Source organism: Oryx dammah, unplaced genomic scaffold, assembly GCF_014754425.2.
Source record: "Oryx dammah isolate SB20612 unplaced genomic scaffold, SCBI_Odam_1.1 HiC_scaffold_12, whole genome shotgun sequence".
NCBI classification, from domain to species: Eukaryota; Metazoa; Chordata; class Mammalia; order Artiodactyla; family Bovidae; genus Oryx; species Oryx dammah.
The window spans coordinates 34,347,874-34,365,753 of record NW_024070196.1 but is presented as its reverse complement, the minus strand read 5'-3'; the positions used below and the strand labels follow the sequence as shown (position 1 = coordinate 34,365,753).

Below are 17,880 nucleotides of genomic sequence, written 5' to 3'. Positions count from 1 at the left end.
ATTCCATCCAGTTCATTTTTAAAACTATGAACACTAGTTTTCTCCTCTAGAAATTTGATTTTTATCCTTTTTTATATTTTTTCTTCTCTACTTAGTGTTTTCAGTGTTTTCTTCATTTGAACATATGCAATAGACTTAAAATAATGTTATAATGTCCTTGTCTACTAATTCTATCTGTGTTATTTCTGGATCAGCTTCAATTTGTTGATTTTTCTCCTTATTATAGATTATATCTCCCTGCTTCCTTGCATGCATGATACATTTTGGTTAGTTTCCAGAAATTTTGACTTTTGTTGGAAGCTGAGTATTTCTTTACTCATGAACATTCTTGAGGTTTATTCTGGGATGTGATGGTTATTTGGAAGTAGTTTCATCCTTTTGGGGTTTGCCTTTAAATTATCTTAGGTACTCACGTCCATTGAGTTGGTGATGCCATCCAGCCATCTCATCCTCTGTCGTCTCCTTCTCCTCCTGCCCCCAATCCCTCCCAGCATCAGAGTCTTTTCCAATGAGTCAACTCTTCGCATGAGGTGGCCAAAGTACTGGAGTTTCAGCCTTAGCATCATTCCTTCCAAAGAAATCCCAGGGTTGATCTCCTTCAGAATGGACTGGTTGGATCTCCTTGCAGTCCAAGGGACTCTCAAGAGTCTTCTCCAACACCACAGTTCAAAAGCATCAATTTTTCGGCGCTCAGCTTTCTTCACAGTCCAACTCTCACATCCATACATGACTACTGGAAAAACCATAGCCTTGAGTAGATGGACCTTTGTTGGCAAAGTAATGTCTCTGCTTTTGAACTTTGGAAGGAATGATGCTAAAGCTGAAACTCCAGTACTTTGGCCACCTCATGCGAAGAGTTGACTCATTGGAAAAGACTCTGATGCTGGGAGGGATTGGGGGCAGGAGGAGAGGGGATGACAGAGGATGAGATGCTGGATGGCATCACTGACTTGATGGACGTGAGTTTGAGCGAACTCCGGGAGTTGATGATGGACAGGAAGGCCTGGCGTGCTGCGATTCATGGGGTCGCAAAGAGTCGGACATGACTGAGTGACTTTACTGAACAGAACTGAAACCAGGCAATGTTTTGTCTGGGGTTAATTTTTCCCTATTAGTGAGCTAAGATCATTATCAATATCCTACTTGATGCTCTGTAAATTATGAGGGTCCACTCTGGCTCTTGGGAGTAAGTAGATTTCCTTCTGTTCGCGTTTTTGTTTTTTTCCCTGGCTTCACTGTTTTTTCTCCCAGCATGTATTAATAACTGAATTCATTTATGGAGACCTTCTTTAGATTTCAGACATTTTCTCTTTATCTACCTCTTTTATCTCTAATACCCTATACCTACTTCTTTGGCTTCCTCCTAGTTTCATCATTTCATCTCAGGGAAACTGTGGACTCTGCCTGGGTTTCCTCTGTGCTCCTGCAATCTGTGGGCTTTCTCCAGGCAGTTAGTTGGGCACAATCATAAGGTTCACCTCATTGTTTCCCTTCTCTCAAGAATCATATTGCTTCATTGCCTGGTGGCCAATGTCTTAAGAGTTTGTCAGCTTTTTAAATTTTTTTCTTTTTCAGACAGAAAGCTGAATCTTATCTCTTTCTCTTTGGCTGGAAGCAAAGAGCCCTAATTTGGCAGTTTTCAAAAGTCCTATGTTTAATAGTTTATATCTAATCAGGGTGGGGCATATAATCACTATTTCAGAATCTCATGTCCTCTTTAGAAAAATGCTTTGCAGTTTTTTGTGTAAGTGTTTTTCTTTTCTTTTTTTAAGTGTAGTAAGAGTGAACATTCTTCTGGTTTTGATTCAATAGAAAGATCAAAGGTTTGAGGTGGATGGAATGTGATGCCAAAGGTGAAAAAGGTATAAAATTGAGAAATGTAACTGAAAATTAGCAGATGTCTGAGAACTCCAGTATAAACGTGAGGTAAATTTAAAGATGCATTTAATTGCCTGAGATAAGGTTTCCCTAATGTTCAGGCCTGTAATTTTTTCATCTGTCTGTCTTTGTGAGGCTCCTCAAGACTACCCTAGGCTTGATGATTCACTAGGACTCACTGAACTCAGAAGCTACTATATTCATGCCGTGTCTTGCTAAGTTGCTTCAGTCATGTCCAATCCTTTGCTGCCCTGTGGACTGTAGCCCACTGGGTTCCTCTGTCCATGGGATTCTCCAAGCAAGAATACTGAAGTGGGTTGCCATGTCCTCCTCCAGGGGATCTTTCCAACCCAGGGATAGAACCCATCTCTTTACGTCTCCTGTAATGGAAAATATGTTCTTTACTAGTAGTGCCACCTGGGAATCTCCATTATAATTGTTGTGATGCTTTATTACAGTGAAGAGATACAGATCAAAATACTCAGGGGAAAAGTCACTTGAGATGAATTCCAAGATCAACCAGACACAGGCTTCTAGGTGTACTTTCCCAATGGAGTCCATTGGGAATACACTTAATTCTCCCAGAAACAGTGTGTGACAATATGCATGGAGTGTTATTGACCAGGGAGGCTCACATGAACCTTAGAATCCAGTGTTTTATTGCAGGTCAATCATGTAGATATACAGCACCTGCATGTCTGACTTTCACTACTTGGATTCTAGCCCTTCCCAGAACAAAAAGGAGTGTCCATAAATCATATTGTCAGGGTAAACTTAGCCTAGTCAAACTGGTACAGCATACCACAAGGCTTCAGGCATAAAAAACACTCTTAGAGGCAACATATTAAAAAGCCCAGAGAATATCTCCTAGTAGACTGGGCTTTCTTTAAAATGGGCAGGGATTGAACACCCTGATGTTCTGAGTAAGCCTGTCTTGAATACTATTTACTAAATTCCATACTTTGTTTGTATTTCATTAGTTTCTTGTACCGTCCTTTGCCTGAGAATAAATTCTTTATGTAGACATCCCATCAGCCTAAACTCTGTCTACATAAGGAATTTATTCTCAGTGACTTTTCTTACTAGTATACAACAATCCTCTTCCCAATAGTTCACTATCTCTAATGTTGTCTCTAATGTGCACAAACTCAGATTTTCCCAGAGACAGCATGGAAAAGAAACCAGAAAGTATGACAGTAACTGGTCAAGTCATAAATAGGGGCTAAAATGGATCTGTTTTACTAAATTGAGTCTGATATGATAACCAGTCAAGTATGTCAGTATGACTGGCATTATGCTCAAATGTTTCTTTCCCTTCTTCAAGATGACTAAAAGCCAGTATTAGGGCCTACAGATGGTTCAGTGTCATTCATTCTCTTTAGTTGCTTGATTCCTACTCATCTTGCCTGCTTGTTTAAAGGTCACCTCTTCTAGAAAGCTGTACTTGACACTCCTGGACCCTCCAGTCCTATTATATGCTCTTTGTGGCATCCCATACAATTTTTTGTATAGTTTTTAAATTAAATATTTCAGTTGCTCAGTCGTGTCCGACTCTTTGTGACCCCATAGACTGCAGCATGCCAGGCCTCCCTGTCCATCACCAACATGCAGAGTTTACTCAAACTCATGTCCATTGAGTCAGTGATGCCAGCCAATCATCTCATCCTCTGTCATCCCCTTCTCCCACCTTCAATCTTTCCCAGCATCAAGGTCTTTTCAAATGAGTCAGTATAACTACTTATTAATTAAATACTTGTTTGTTTAATCGACTCCTTTAAGCCTGTAAGCTCCACCCTGGTGGCTCAGATGGTAGAGAATCTGCCTGCAATACAGGAGACCAGGTTCAATCTCAGGTTTGGGAAGATGCCCTGGGGAAGGGAATGGCTACTGACTCCAATATTCTTGCCTGGAGAATTCCATGGACAAAGGAGCCTGGGGGACTGCAGTCCCAAAGAGTCAGATACGACTGAGTGGCTTTCACTTTTTTATAATGTCTGCTTCTCCTTTTAACCTGTAAGCTCCACAGTCATGGGCCACGTCAATCTTGTTCATTTTTTGTATCTCACTCTGTAAACTGTACCGGTATTCCTAGAGCCTGGCTAAGCACTCAAAACCTAACAGCCTTTTGCCCCAAGATGAATGTATCTGTATGAATGAGTGAATAAATGAGTAAATAAATGAATATTTTATATTAAAGCCTCAGCTAGGATATCTATAGGAGTCTGACTTTCTTGTTGACAACTGCAATACAGGAGACCCCCCCCATCCTTACCAGCAGTTACAAAAGATGGCACCATTAGACAGCTTTTACTGTAGGATGATTAATTATTGCTCAACAGTCTTCCGCTTACACTTGGTCAGTTCTCTGATACTTGTTTGATCTGTCTCTGTGAACTCAGTATATACCTAGGATAAATGTTTTAATTTCTCTAGGCAGCTTCTTTCTCCAGGATTTTCTTGTGGTATCTTTCAGCTTGATTCTCAACTTGATCCTGTCCCTCTAATATTCATATCCCTGGCTATTACATGTAGCACATTTAGCAGCCAGGGACCAGCTTTGAGTATAAAGGTAAAATCTTTTATTCTTTTTCTAAATATTGCCTATTAAGACTGTACTGTAAGGATTGTTCCCTAGTATCTCTTTCATTCTTTATAGGGGCTTTCTCCTTACATCTGTTGTCCTCAAAAGAAAATATCGGCAGCAATCCTGTTTCCCTAACATCTTGGCTCTCTGGCCAGCATTGGTTATTCTCTGCCATGTAGGAACTTCCTTTCTGGTTTGTGTTTCAGGACCAAGTCGGGACGGCTTGGGAAATTTGCTGACAAGAGTTTGCTCAGCTTTCTGACAGAGAAGGGCCTCTTCCCTTTGCCTTCTATTTAACAAAACTGGGAGCCTTCCTCAGTGATCAGTGCAAAGAAATAGAGGAAAACAATAGAATGGGAAAGACTAGCAATCTCATCAAGAAAATTAGAGATACCAAGGGAATATTTCATGCAAAGATGGGCTCAATAAAGGACAGAAATGGTATGGACCTAACAGAATCAGAAGATATTAAGAAGAGGTGGCAAGAATATGCAGAAAAACTATTCCAAAAAGATCTTCAGGTCCTAGGTAATCATGATGGTGTGATCACTCACCTAGAGCCAGACATCCTGGAATGTGAAGTCAAATGGGCCTTAGGAAGCATCACTACAAACAAAGCTAGTGGAGGTGATGGAATTCCAGTTCAACTATTTCAAATTCTAAAAGATGATGCTATGAAAGTGCTTCACTCAATATGCCAGTAAATTTGGAAAACTCAGCACTGGCCACAGGACTGGAAAAGGTCAGTTTTCATTCCAGTCCTAAAAAAGGCAATGCCAAAAAATGCTCAAACTACCGCACAATTGCACTCATCTCTCACGCTAGTAAAGTAATGCTCAATTTTCTTCAAGCCAGGCTTCAGCAATATGTGAACCATGAACTTCCAGATGTTCAAATTGGTTTTAGAAAAGGCAGAGGAAACAGAGATCAAATTGCCAACATTCTCTGGATCATTGAAAAAGCAAGAGAGTTCCAGAAAAACATCTATTTCTGCTTTATTGACTATGTCAAAGCCTTTGTGTGGATCAGAACAAACTGTGGAAAATTTTGAAAGAGATGGGAATCCCAGACTACCTGACCTGCCTCTTGAGAAACCTGTATGCAGGTCAGGAAGCAACAGTTAGAACTGGACGTGGAACAACAGACTGGTTCCAAATTGGGAAAAGAGTACTTCAAGACTGTATATTGTCACCCTGCTTATTTAACTTATATACAGAGTATATCGTGAGAAATGCTGGACTGGATGAAGCGTAAGCTGGAATTAAGATTGCCAGGAGAAATATCAATAACCTCAGATAAGCAGATGACACCATCCTTATGGCAGAAAGTGAAGAAGAACTAAAGAGTCTCTTGAGGTAAGTGAAAGAGGAGAGTGAAAAAGTTGGCTTAAAGCTCCACATTCAGAAAACTAAGATCATGGCATCCGGTCCCATCACTTCATGGCATATAGATGGGGAAACAGTGGAAACAGTGTCAGACTTTATTTTGGGGGGCTCCAAAATCACTGCAGATGGTGATTGCAGCCATGCAATTAAAAGACACTTACTCCTTGGAAGGAAAGTTATGACCAACCTAGATAGTTGAGACATTACTAATAAAGACATTACTTTGCCAGCAAAGGTCCGTCTAGTCAAGGTTATGGTTTTTCCAGTGGTCATGTATGGATGTGAGAGTTGGACTATAAAGAAAGCTGAGCACCAAAGAATTGATGCTTTTGAACTGAGGTGTTGGAGAAGACTCTTGAGAGTCCCTTGGACTGCAAGGAGATCCAAGGAGTCCATCCTAAAGGAAATCAATCCTGAATATTCACTGGAAGGACTTATGCTGAGGCTGAAACTCCAGGACTTTGGCCACCTGTCGTGAAGAGTTGACTCATTTGAAAAGACCCTGATGATAGGAAAGATTGAGGGCAGGAGGAGAAGGGAATGACAGAGGATGAGATGGTTCAAGGGTATCACTGACTGAATTAACATGAATTTGGGTAAACTCTGGGAGTTTGTGATGGACAGGGAGGCCTGGTGTGCTGCAGTTCACAGGGTCGCAGAGGGTCAGATACAACTGAGCGACTGAACTGAACTGAACTGGAGCATCCCTTTAGCCAGTCTTGGCAGAAGATTTTTCTGTACATGTATGCAAACATTTTTATTATCAGGCAACCATCAAAAGAGATCAGAAGAAATGGCCTGAATTTATGACCCAACTATTTGGACAGATGTGGGCTAGGAAATGTTTCACAAAGCATATGTATGGCCCAACACTTTTACATGTTGGCAACATTTTTGACTACATCTGACCACATGTGTTGGTTAATTCCTAACTCCCTAAATCTCTCCTATTTTTCCCATCTCACCTCGTGCAGTCTATTTCCTTGTCATTTCTACTCTTCTGCCACTTTTTTTTTTTAAATATAGCACAAATGAAATGTGCATCTGCTCATTTATTTATTCCCATACCAAACATTGAGCATCCATAATGCACAGACACTGAGTTAGGAAGGTCCTAGTGATAGATACATACATAACAAAAGAACCCTTCTGTTTGGTTATTATTCACTCATATCACAGACACCTAAAGAAGAATAATCTGAACAAAACTTAAAAGAAAAAATCTTTGCTATTTGAAACTTTTTCTGGGCCTTTTATATGATTTCTTTTAGTTTTGGGGCATTTGGTCATATATTACATGTGGCTGATTTAAAATTCACTTGAGAAACTTGTGTACATGTGCTTCTTTGGTCCCGGGGCTAGGGGCCCAATCAGCAGAAGTCCCAGTCTTTTTCTGCTGTTCCTGTATGTTTCATGTATTTTGTCCATATTCTTTTATCTTTTCCCTATTGTGCTATGCCATAGTAAGAATGGCAGAGGTTAGTAAGTTTTCTTAAATAATCAAAGAATTTTTTGCTGAATGCAGTTAAATTATTCAAGAAATTTGGTGAATTAGGAAAAATATAAAATATTTTAATGAGACATGAAGAATTTTCTAAGTGAAACTTAGTCATTTTCATGATGTGAGTTTTATTTATTTTTTTAAGCATATTGCTGCAATTGGATTTTTTTTTTTCTCGTTAAGTTTCCATTTTTTGGTGAGACTTTTCATTGTTTATCAGACAAAAGTAAGTTGTTTTTTAAAAGCTCATTTTGGAAATAGTTAACCATTTTTAAGTTGAAGTAAGGCATAAAGTTTTTTGATCTAAGGGGGACTTATTTACATAATTATTATACTTGTAAGTTTGACTTCAGGATAGCCAGCTCTCTGAGCATAGCTCATAGTAGACTCATTAAAGTGTGATTGTAATGTAAATGATGTTTTAGAAATTGAACTCAAGTTTTAATATAACCTAACTGATCAAGAAATCTATAGTTTGAAATTTGGTTACAGTATTTGCCTTGAAGTTGATCATTATTGCCATGGTTTTTGGAATATCTTTTTATTTACTGGCATAGTTCCTTTCTTCACCTTAATGTTTTCCTTTATTAATTAGAATTAGAAAACCATCTGGCTCCCATAACGTGTATGTTTCAATGAGATTCTCAAATGTGATTTACTCAACAACAAAATCACTTAGATTAGTAGCAGTTTGTAATTATTAGCAAAGTTCTGGTGTACAGTTCCTTATATTCTTTCTCATCTACTATTTTTTAGCAGTTCTTTCCTGTGAAACTGTTAGGTATTTCAACCTAGCAACCTGATGCAAAATGGAAGCAGGAAAAGGGGAAAAGCTGAGTCAAGGGAGAAAAGAGAAGGAAAAAAACACTGCATGTTCAGCCCCTTCCACCACCTTGTACAAGGCCTTTCTCCGTATTTTTATTTGCCTTATGCTCCACTCTCCTGTTACTTTTCAGAGTCCTCATGTAGTTGGGTTTTGTACTTTGTCTGAAATTCGTATTTTTCATCAGTGGGGCTGGGAGACAGAGGCTGTGTACGGTTTATGGTACTATAGTGGAACTGGAATTTAGACTTGTCTTTCAAGAAACCTCAAAATAACGTTTATTTATTTGTTTATTTATTTGAATTTTTTTTATTGGGATATAGTTGCTTTACTCAGTCTTCTCTGACTCTTTGTGACCCCATGGACCATGGAATTCTCTAGGCCAGGATACTGGAGTGGGTAGCCTTTCTCTTCTCCAGGGGATCTATCCAACTCAGGGATCAAAGCCAGGTCTCCTGCATTACAGGCGGATTCTTTACCAGCTGAGCCACAAGGGAAGCCCCCACAACGTTGATTAGTTTTTGCTCTACAGCAAAGCGAATCAGTTATACATATATCGAGTCTTTTTTAGATTTTCTTCCCATTTAGGTCACCACAGATCACTGAGTAGAGTTCCCTGTGATATACAATAGGTTCTCATACACAGTAATGTATATATGTCAATCCCAGTCTCCCAGTTTGTCCCACCCCCACTTCTGCCTTTGAAAACCATAGATTTGTTTTTTACATCTGTGACTCTATTTTTGCTTGTGAATAGGTTCATCTGTACCATTTTTCTAGATTCCATGTATGAACGATATTATACAGTATTTGTTTTTCTCTTTCTGACTTCATTCTGTACGTCAGTCTCTAGGTCCATCTACATCTCTGTAAATGGCACTATTTCTCTCCTTTTTATGGCTGAGTAATATTTCATTGTACATATGTACCACATCTTTATCTATCCTTCTTTCAACGGTCATTTAGGTTCCTTCCATGTCCTGTTCACTGTAATAATGCTGCAGTGAACATCAGGGTGCATACATCCTGTCAAATTACAGTTTTCTCCAAATATATGTCTGTGAGTGGGATTGCTGGGTCAGATGGTAACTCTATGAATATTTTTAGTTTTTTACTGTTTTCCATAGTGGTTGTACCAATTTACATTCCCACCAACAGTGTAGGATGGTTCTCTTTTTTTCCCATCCTCTCCAGCATTTATCCTTTGTAGATTTTTTGATGATGGCCATTTTGACCAGTGTGAAGTGATATCTCATTGTAGTTTTGATTTGCATTTCTGTAATAATTAGTGATGTTGAGCCTCTTTTCATGTGTTTGTTGGCCATCTGTCTTCTTTGGTGAAATGTCTATTTAGGTCTTCCACCCATTTTTGGATTGGGTCTTTGTTTTAATACTGAACTGCATGAATTGTCGGTATATTTTGGAGATTAATCCCTTATCAGCTGCTTTGTTTGCAGATATTTTCTCCCATTCTGACAGTTGTCAGTTGTCTTTTCATTTTATTTTAGAATTATTTTTTAAAGCAGGAGGAAAAGTATTTTGTCTTTTCACCATATAAAGCTAATGGCTTTTACTTATTTTTACTTTGATGTAAGAATACTTTTTAAACACTGCTTCCTAAATTTGATTTGTCTTCATTAAAGAAGCATCTGGAACCTTTTTTTTTCTTTTGAATCTTGGAAGTTGGTTTTCTAAGCTTATCTTTCTGCATTATGTAGTATCCCTAGTTATTTGGTATATTTATGATTTCTTATTAAATGTATCTTAAATACTTAAATTGTCAAGAAGCTGGTGTATGACCCAGCAGAGAATTTGGAACAGGTGCCAACAAACTTGCTAGTGCCTAGCTTCTTGTCCTTATGTTGGGACTTGTTAGTGTGCAAGAACAAAGTGAAAAGTACTGTTTGTTGCCGTATATTCTATAAAAATTAACACTTTCGAAAGAATTTTTGTTCCTGGCAATCTAATACTTGGCACATAGCAAATAAGAGAATCTTGAATCACAGATATATAAGGACACTGTCAGCTCCTCTGGAGCTACTGAATTCCTCTTTCATAGTCGTTTTTCTTGTTCCTTAATTTTTATCTTGTCCTCTTGGAAATTGTCTGTAAAAGTTTTTTTTGTTTTGTTTTGTTTTAACCTGATCATCAGATCTTCTGGCTTCTGTAGGTGTGCAGTTTGAACTGAGTTTTTGTTTGTGCAGTTTGAATTGAGTTTTTGTTTTTTGGATTTTTTTGGATTCGTGTCATTGTTGGATGCTTGTTCAGAAACTACTTATTTGTGAGGGGCATTTCCCTTTGGGAAATTTATTTCACTGTTCTGTGCTTATTTGACAGCTGTTCCTTCACTTCTAACTTTATTACTAATTTAAAACGTTATAAAGCCATATGTGAGCAGCTGTTCACCATTTTCATCAGAACAAATAAGAAAGAAAGGACCCAAATATTATCAGGAATGATTTAGGTTAGATTGTAAGAATAATTTTTTTGGTAGTTATGATATAGTGTAACTTATTTAAAAGATAGTTATAGAATTAAAAATGATTTTAAAGAGCATAAAATAGTATTACTTGAAAGATGAAAAGACTTGAAAGATGAAATACTGACTGAAGGAATGATAGTTAACCAGCTAGTTTTTGAATTCTTGTTCTAGGATTTTATGATTTCATGGTGTTTATTCTTCTCTCACAACAGACCTTTTCCCATTACTTTCTGTGCTTTAAGACTCTTCTATGCAATAGTATTCTAAAACCAATTTACATTTATTTTTAATAGGTTTCTTAGCTATATAAAGGCATTTATTTGGCATGCATTTGCTAAATAAAAATGCAAAACCTGTTTGCCTGTAGTTTAAGAAATGTGGTGATACATTTCTTAATATATTTTAAGAAAAATAATAGAAAAGCTATGGTAATTCAATATTGTTCATGAAACTACAAATGTTATGGCTTGATTGTCCTTAATCTTCTATCACTAGTCCTTCAAAATGTTACTATTCATTGTAATCATCTTTCAGACATTTAAAATAAAAATAATACTTATGTAGTGTTTATTAGTTACCACGTGCTAGGCAAAGTTCAGCTAATGAAATATATACTAAACTGTTTGATTCTCACAATAATCCTGAAACTTTAGGTTTTGTTGTCCCCTTATTATAGATGAGAAAGAAATTTACAGAGATTAAGTAAATTGGCCCAAGTGATACAGTAACTAGTGAAAGTGAAAGTCACTCAATCCTGGCTGACTGTTTGCGACCCCATGGACTATATAGTCCATGGAATTCTCCAGGCCAGAATACTGGAGTGGGTAGCCTTTCCCTTCTCCAGGGGATCTTCCCAACCCAGAGATCAAACCCAGGTCTCCCACATTGCAGGTGGATTCTTTACCAGCTGAGCCATGAGGAAAGCCCAAGAATACTGGAGCGGGTAGCCTTTCCCTTCTCCAGCGGATCTTCCTGACCCAGGAATCGAACCAGGGTCTCCTGCATTGCAGGCGGATTCTTTACTGAGCTATGACGGAAGCTAGTAACTTCATACAAAATGAAGTGTATGAAGTTTTTAAAAAGTAGAATGTAAAGTTGTGTTTATATTATGCACAGGCACAGGCATTTGAAAGACTAGAAAGTACTACCCCAAAATATTAAAAATGGTTCTTTTTAGGTGATGAGGTAACAGGTAATTCTTACATTGTCCTTCATAATTTCTTATAGGTTGTACTAGCTATAAGAGCTGTAATACCTATCCTCATAAACATATGAGGTGGGAATTGACATGTCTTTAATATATGCCACCTTTTCCAAATTTCTGTCCTCCTCATCTCACATATTTAAGAAAGTTAACCTTTTTTCTCAGTAGTTTTTGTATTATTTTGTGTGTAGACAAATGTTTTATGTCTTTAGTCAAAGACTATGTCTTTTAGGATACTTTCCTTATTCCTCTTTCTAGATTAAAAATATTTGAGGACATTGTCTCACTTTCTTTTGTGCCCTTACACTCTCTAAGACAAGTTGAGCACAAAGAAGACATTAAAATTTATTGAATTTATTTCTGCTGTAAATTCCTCAGTGCAATTGGAAACTAATTCTTTAATTTCCAAATGTATTTTTCTCTCTTTTAATGTAACTTTCAATTATACATTTCCCCAAGTCTGAATCCTGACTGTTAAGCTTGACTTCATTTTCTTTATTACATCTCCTCTCAAAATCTGATTATTATTAAGACTCATTGATTAGCCTTATAAAATAAAGTTTAATATAATTTTAATCTTTTTTCCTCTATAGTAATGCAGATAACCACAATCTCTTCTAAGAATTAGTGTAGAAGCCTCTCCTCCCCATCTTCCCAGTTTTGATCGCTACTCCACCTTAAAACCACAGTGCTCTTCTGGAGATCTGATCACATCATTTTCATTATTAAGTTGCTCTCCATTGCTCTCAGGATAAAGTATAAACTTCTTGATGTTTTATCAATCTTCAGTGTCTGATAGCTTCATATGTTGGCTGACTTCTTTTGTTTCTCTTCTCCTGGTCTCAATTCTAGCCACACTGAATTACCTTTATTTCTCCTGATGTTTGATGCTTTTTTTTTTCTTTTCACACTTTCTCTTTTCCATGGCATTCGCTGTTATTTTCAGCTGGCTAATTTCTCTGTTCATCAGATCCCACTTCATATGTCACTTCTAAAAAGCTTTTCTTAACCATCTGTTTAAACTCTGTGACTACATAGAGGTACATGTGCTACATTTTAGCATATACCAGGCTTTATAGTAATTACATAACTATGGAAATATGCCTTTTTAAGGAAATATTACATCAAGTCAGAAACTCAATATGGACAAGTATTATTTTGTCCCTAGGAACTAGCATAGTATGAATAGGCATTTAAACAACATTTAATAGATCGATTGATGTTTTGCAGATGACTTTGCTTCTATTTTCCTGAAAGGTTAGAGTTTCTGATATAACTTCCTGCTTTCCTGCGAATCTTAAACTTATCTTTATCTTTTTACTCTCCTTCCCTGTCATTTCTTGGGAGGATAAATACTTAACTGAAATATAAAATGGAAAACATAAGAGCAGTAGAAGTAGAGGAATATGAACTATCTTTCAAGAAGTTTAGCAGTGAGAAAGAAGGGGAAAGCAGACATTAAGTAGAAATAATATCAAAGTAAGGTTGCTTTAAAGCATAGGGAGAAACGGGAAATATTTGTAGGCTGAGGAAAAAATACAGATTCATGTTGATGTATGGCAGAGGCCATCACAGTATTCTAAAGTAATTATGCTCCAATTTAAATAAGTAATTTTTTAAAAAATATATAATTAAAGCAGGAATAGAGAGAGACAACTGGTGAAGCAAGAGACCCCAAACATCAGGAGATAGGAAGGGGATGGCTTTGTTTCACTTCTGGGTAATGGACCAGCACTTCGGTATAGACGACTAGGCCATGCAGTGGCTTCGTTGTTTTGGCCTGTTGCATTTCCAGTGAACATTCAGTTTTTTGGTAAGACCATCTTAGTTTTTCTTGAGAAACAAGCCTTCTCCAGCTTTTGGTCCAGCTGACACTGTTTGCTTCTATTCTCTGATCTGTAACTAAAGAGATTATTATTATTTTTTTTAAAGAGATTATTTTTATGCTGTGGATTTCCTTATCTTTTATTTTGGTGATTTCCATGTGTGTTTCATGGAGGTGCTTCAGGAGTTTAATATCTGATATTGGGTTCTTTTAAATGATTCTTTTTAAAGATTTTTTGAAAGGCTGATTAAAACCAAAATATACTCAAATGTATTAAACTTTATCATATTGAAGATTATCAGATTATATTGCTAGTTATAGTTTCATATAAATCTGAGAAAACCATTTTCCTCACCATTTATAAGCATACCGTTGAATTTTGTTTTAAATGCTATTGATTAGGAAGGATGTAGTTCTATACTAACTTTTAAGAAAATTCTATCTGTATATGTGTGCTTATGTAAATTTTTGTTATTCAGTCGCTAAGTTGTGTCTGACTCTTAGCAACCCCATGAACTACAGCACACCAGGCTTCCCTATCCTTCACTGTCTCCCTGAGTTTGCTCAGACTCATGTCCATTGAGTCACTAGTGGTTATCTCATCCTCTCTCACCTCCTTGTCTTGCCCTCAGTCTTTCCCAGCATCAGGGTCTTTTCCAATGAGTTGTTTCTTTGTATCACTTGACCAAAGTATTGGAAGTTCAGCTTCAGCACAGGTTCTTCCAATGAATGTTCAAGGTTGATTTCCTTTAGGATTGAGTGGTTTGATCTCTTCACTCTCCAAGATCTCCTCACTCTCATTCTCAAGAGCCTTCTCCAGCACCACAGTTCTAAAGTGTCAATTATTTGGTGCTCAGCCTTCTTTATGGTCCAACTTTCACATCCATACACAAATACTGGAAAAACCATAGCTTTGATTATATGGACTTTTGTCGGCAAAGTGATGTCTCTGCTTTTTAATACACTGTCTAGGTTTGTCAAAGCTATTCTTCTAAGGAGCAAGCATTCTCCTAAAGGCTTCCCTGGTGGGTCAGACAGTAAAGAATCTGCCTGCAACACAGGAGACCTGGGTTCCATCCCTGGGTCAGAAAGATCCCCTGGAGAAGGGAATGGCTACCCACTCCAGTATTCTTGACTGGAAAATTCCATGGATAGAAGAACTTGGCAGCCTATAGTCCATGGGGTTGCAAAGAGTCCAAGATGACTGAGTGAATAACACTTTCATTTTTTCAAATATTCTTCTGTAGTATTCAAGGTATAACTCAAATATGCTTCAAGGCATGGAATAGCTGCTCCTCATGGAACATGTTCTCCAACAGAATGTGCTGTTCTCATTGCATAGGTACAATAATGCCTAGTAACAACTGAATGGGTATCATGCAGCATCATATCATTTGAAGTCATAAAAGTTGCTCCTCTGACTTATGTGTTAATGATAGTTATAAACACAGCTTTTATCCATTAGATAACATACATACCCTCCCTCTGTATATGCATGTTTGCATGTGTGTATGCATGTATGTGTGTGCTGTGTGTACATATATATGCCACTTCTGAAAGGGATAAAAATAAAAACTACTGATTTAATTAAGCAACTATCCAATAACCACATTGCCAGATCTACTGATCATTTCTTCTTAATTATCTCTAGTTTCTGATCTGTAAATTTTTTGATAGTTGTTGACTACCATCAACAACTACCCATGAGGGTATGACAACTCTGCTGTATTCCTGCTTATAGCAGGCTTTGACTACACAAATAATAGTTGCCGTCTGTGATAAACAGTCACTTGGATCCCACTGATGATAGGTACATGTTTTTAAGGTAGTAAGATCATGTGCACTAATCTTAGGTTTAATTATAATTTTATTAATTGGTGAAATCAGCAATCAGTTAGGAAAAACAAAGACAAAGTAAAACCCAAGGCTGATGATGCTTCAGGGAAATATACACATATTCCTCATGCCTTTAAAATGGATGAACTGGTTGAAATAGCAAACTGGTGTTAAGATTGTTTTTCTTGTTCAGTCGTGCAGTTGTGTCCGACTCTTAGAGACCCCCATGGACTACAGCACACCAGGCTTCCCTGTCCTTCACTATCTCCCAGAGTTTGCTTAAACTCATGTCTATTGAATTGTTAATGACATTAAGAAGAGACCTAAAATGTTCATGCCTTTTAATCTAGTAATCTCACTTCTTAAATACCAAGAAAGCAATTTAGAAAAAAAAATAATTAAATCTTATCTCAGTGTTATGGTCAATAAGACAGAATTATCCTGGTTCTATGTACAAAAAACAAAAACAACAGAAAGAAAGAGAGAAAGTGAAGTTGCTCAGTCGTGTCTGACTCTTTGTGACCCCATGGACTGAAGCCTACCAGGCTCCTCTGTCCATGGGATTCTCCAGGCAAGAATACTGGAGTGGTTGCCATTTCCTTCTCCAGGGGATCTTCCCGACCCAGGGATCAAACCCAGGTCTCCCACATTGCAAGCAGATTCTTTAACCTCTGAGCCACCAGGGAAGCCACAGAATCCGCCCCCCCCCCCCCCCCGGCAAAAAGCAAATTTATTTGGAAAAAATAATCTTTACCTGATAGTAACAAACAAAACCTATCTCTTTTTTATGTTTCTATCAATAGATTATTTGTTTCTGACTTTTCTTCCTCTTTCTTTTCCTCTTTCCTCTTAAATGTAGGTATCATCCATCGACCTTCCTTTTACCCGCATCTCTCTTCTCATGGTTGGCAATTTTAGTTGATCTCATGGTTTCTGTTGTTTGTAGGTGGATAACTCTGAAATCCAACATTTCAACCCTATTATCTTTCCAGAGTTCCATTTGTGACACATATTCGACTCCATTTGTGATGTGTATTCAGTTGTGAATATATGCAACTCTGTTCAGTTCAGTCGCTCAGTCGTGTCTGACTCTTTGTGACCCTATGAATTGCAGCACACCAGGCCTCCCTGCATATCCCCCCAAAACTCTTACTTTCTCTCCTACCAATCATTTTTACTGTGATCTATATTCTTAGCAGTCCATCTTGAAATCTTTAGCTTCACATGCTCCTCCTTTCTTCCACTGCCTTCATAATCCTCAGCTGTAGACCTGCAGTATTTTTCTGGTGTATCTTCATCATTTCCATATGATTACTATAGTTCAGGCTTGCCTTTTTTTGGTGAGGGCAAGGTGCTTCCCTGGTTACTCAGCTGGTAAAGAATCTGCCTGCAGTACAGGAGACCCTGGTTTAATTCCTGGTCAGGAAGTTTTCCTGGAGAAGGGACAGGCTACCCACTGCAGTATTCTTGGGCTTTCCTGGTGGCTCTGCAGTGTGGGAGACCTGGGTTTGATCCCTGGGTTGGGAAGATCCCCTGGAGAAGGCCAAGGCAACCCACTCCAGTATTCTGGCCTGGAGAACTCCATGGACTGTATAGTCCATGCACAAAGAATTGTACAGGCCTGAGCACGTTCATTTTCACTTTACTTTTTTTTTTTTTTTTTAAAGAATGTTTGTGATAGATCCTTAATTGTTCTCTCTGAAGATACCCTCCTCTCCAGTGAATCTTGTCAGAGAAGTCTTTCTGAAGCACAGATCAAAGCATATTGCTTTCTAGATTAAAAACCTTCAAAGACTTCTTATGAATAAAGAGATTCTTGAGCTGCATCTAGCCTTCAAGGTTCTCCATAGATGGCTTGAATTTGCTTTTCTTTTTTGACTTCCCTCTCTAGTCTTTTTTTCCTCTCATGTTCTTCATGTTTCCTTCTGAGCCTTTCATAATTTTTTGGCTTCTACCTAACCATTTCCCTATTTTCATATTTCTGGATCTCATCCATGCTTCAAGAGTTGGCTTTCAGATTTACCTTCCAGCTGGGAATAATCTTTTCTTCCTAGGAACTCCCAAAGGATTTTTCTGTTTCTTTGTCATTGTGCTTAGTATACTTTGCATTGTACTATGGTTATTTATGTGTGTGTTACTGATATTTGTTAAGTTCTTTAGGATCTGGATTTATGTCTCATCTATTTCCTGTGTACTTTATATGGTATGTAATGCACATTTATTAAGTAAATAAACATAAAGAGCTCTCTTGTTTGGGGAACATTTTGAGAAGAACAAAATTTTGAGGATTCTTATTAATATACCAAAGGCAGAAAAGATTATATGTTCCATAAGGACCTACAGAAGTGTATTTGAAAGTAAT

General features: G+C 37.6%; 1 protein-coding gene across 1 annotated transcript in view; it reads left to right on the top strand.

Annotated features, from left to right (window-relative positions):
* SPATA5 (spermatogenesis associated 5) overlaps nucleotides 1-17,880 on the top strand; it is a 346,722-nt gene that overhangs the window by 66,928 nt on the left and 261,914 nt on the right. The window lies entirely within an intron of this gene.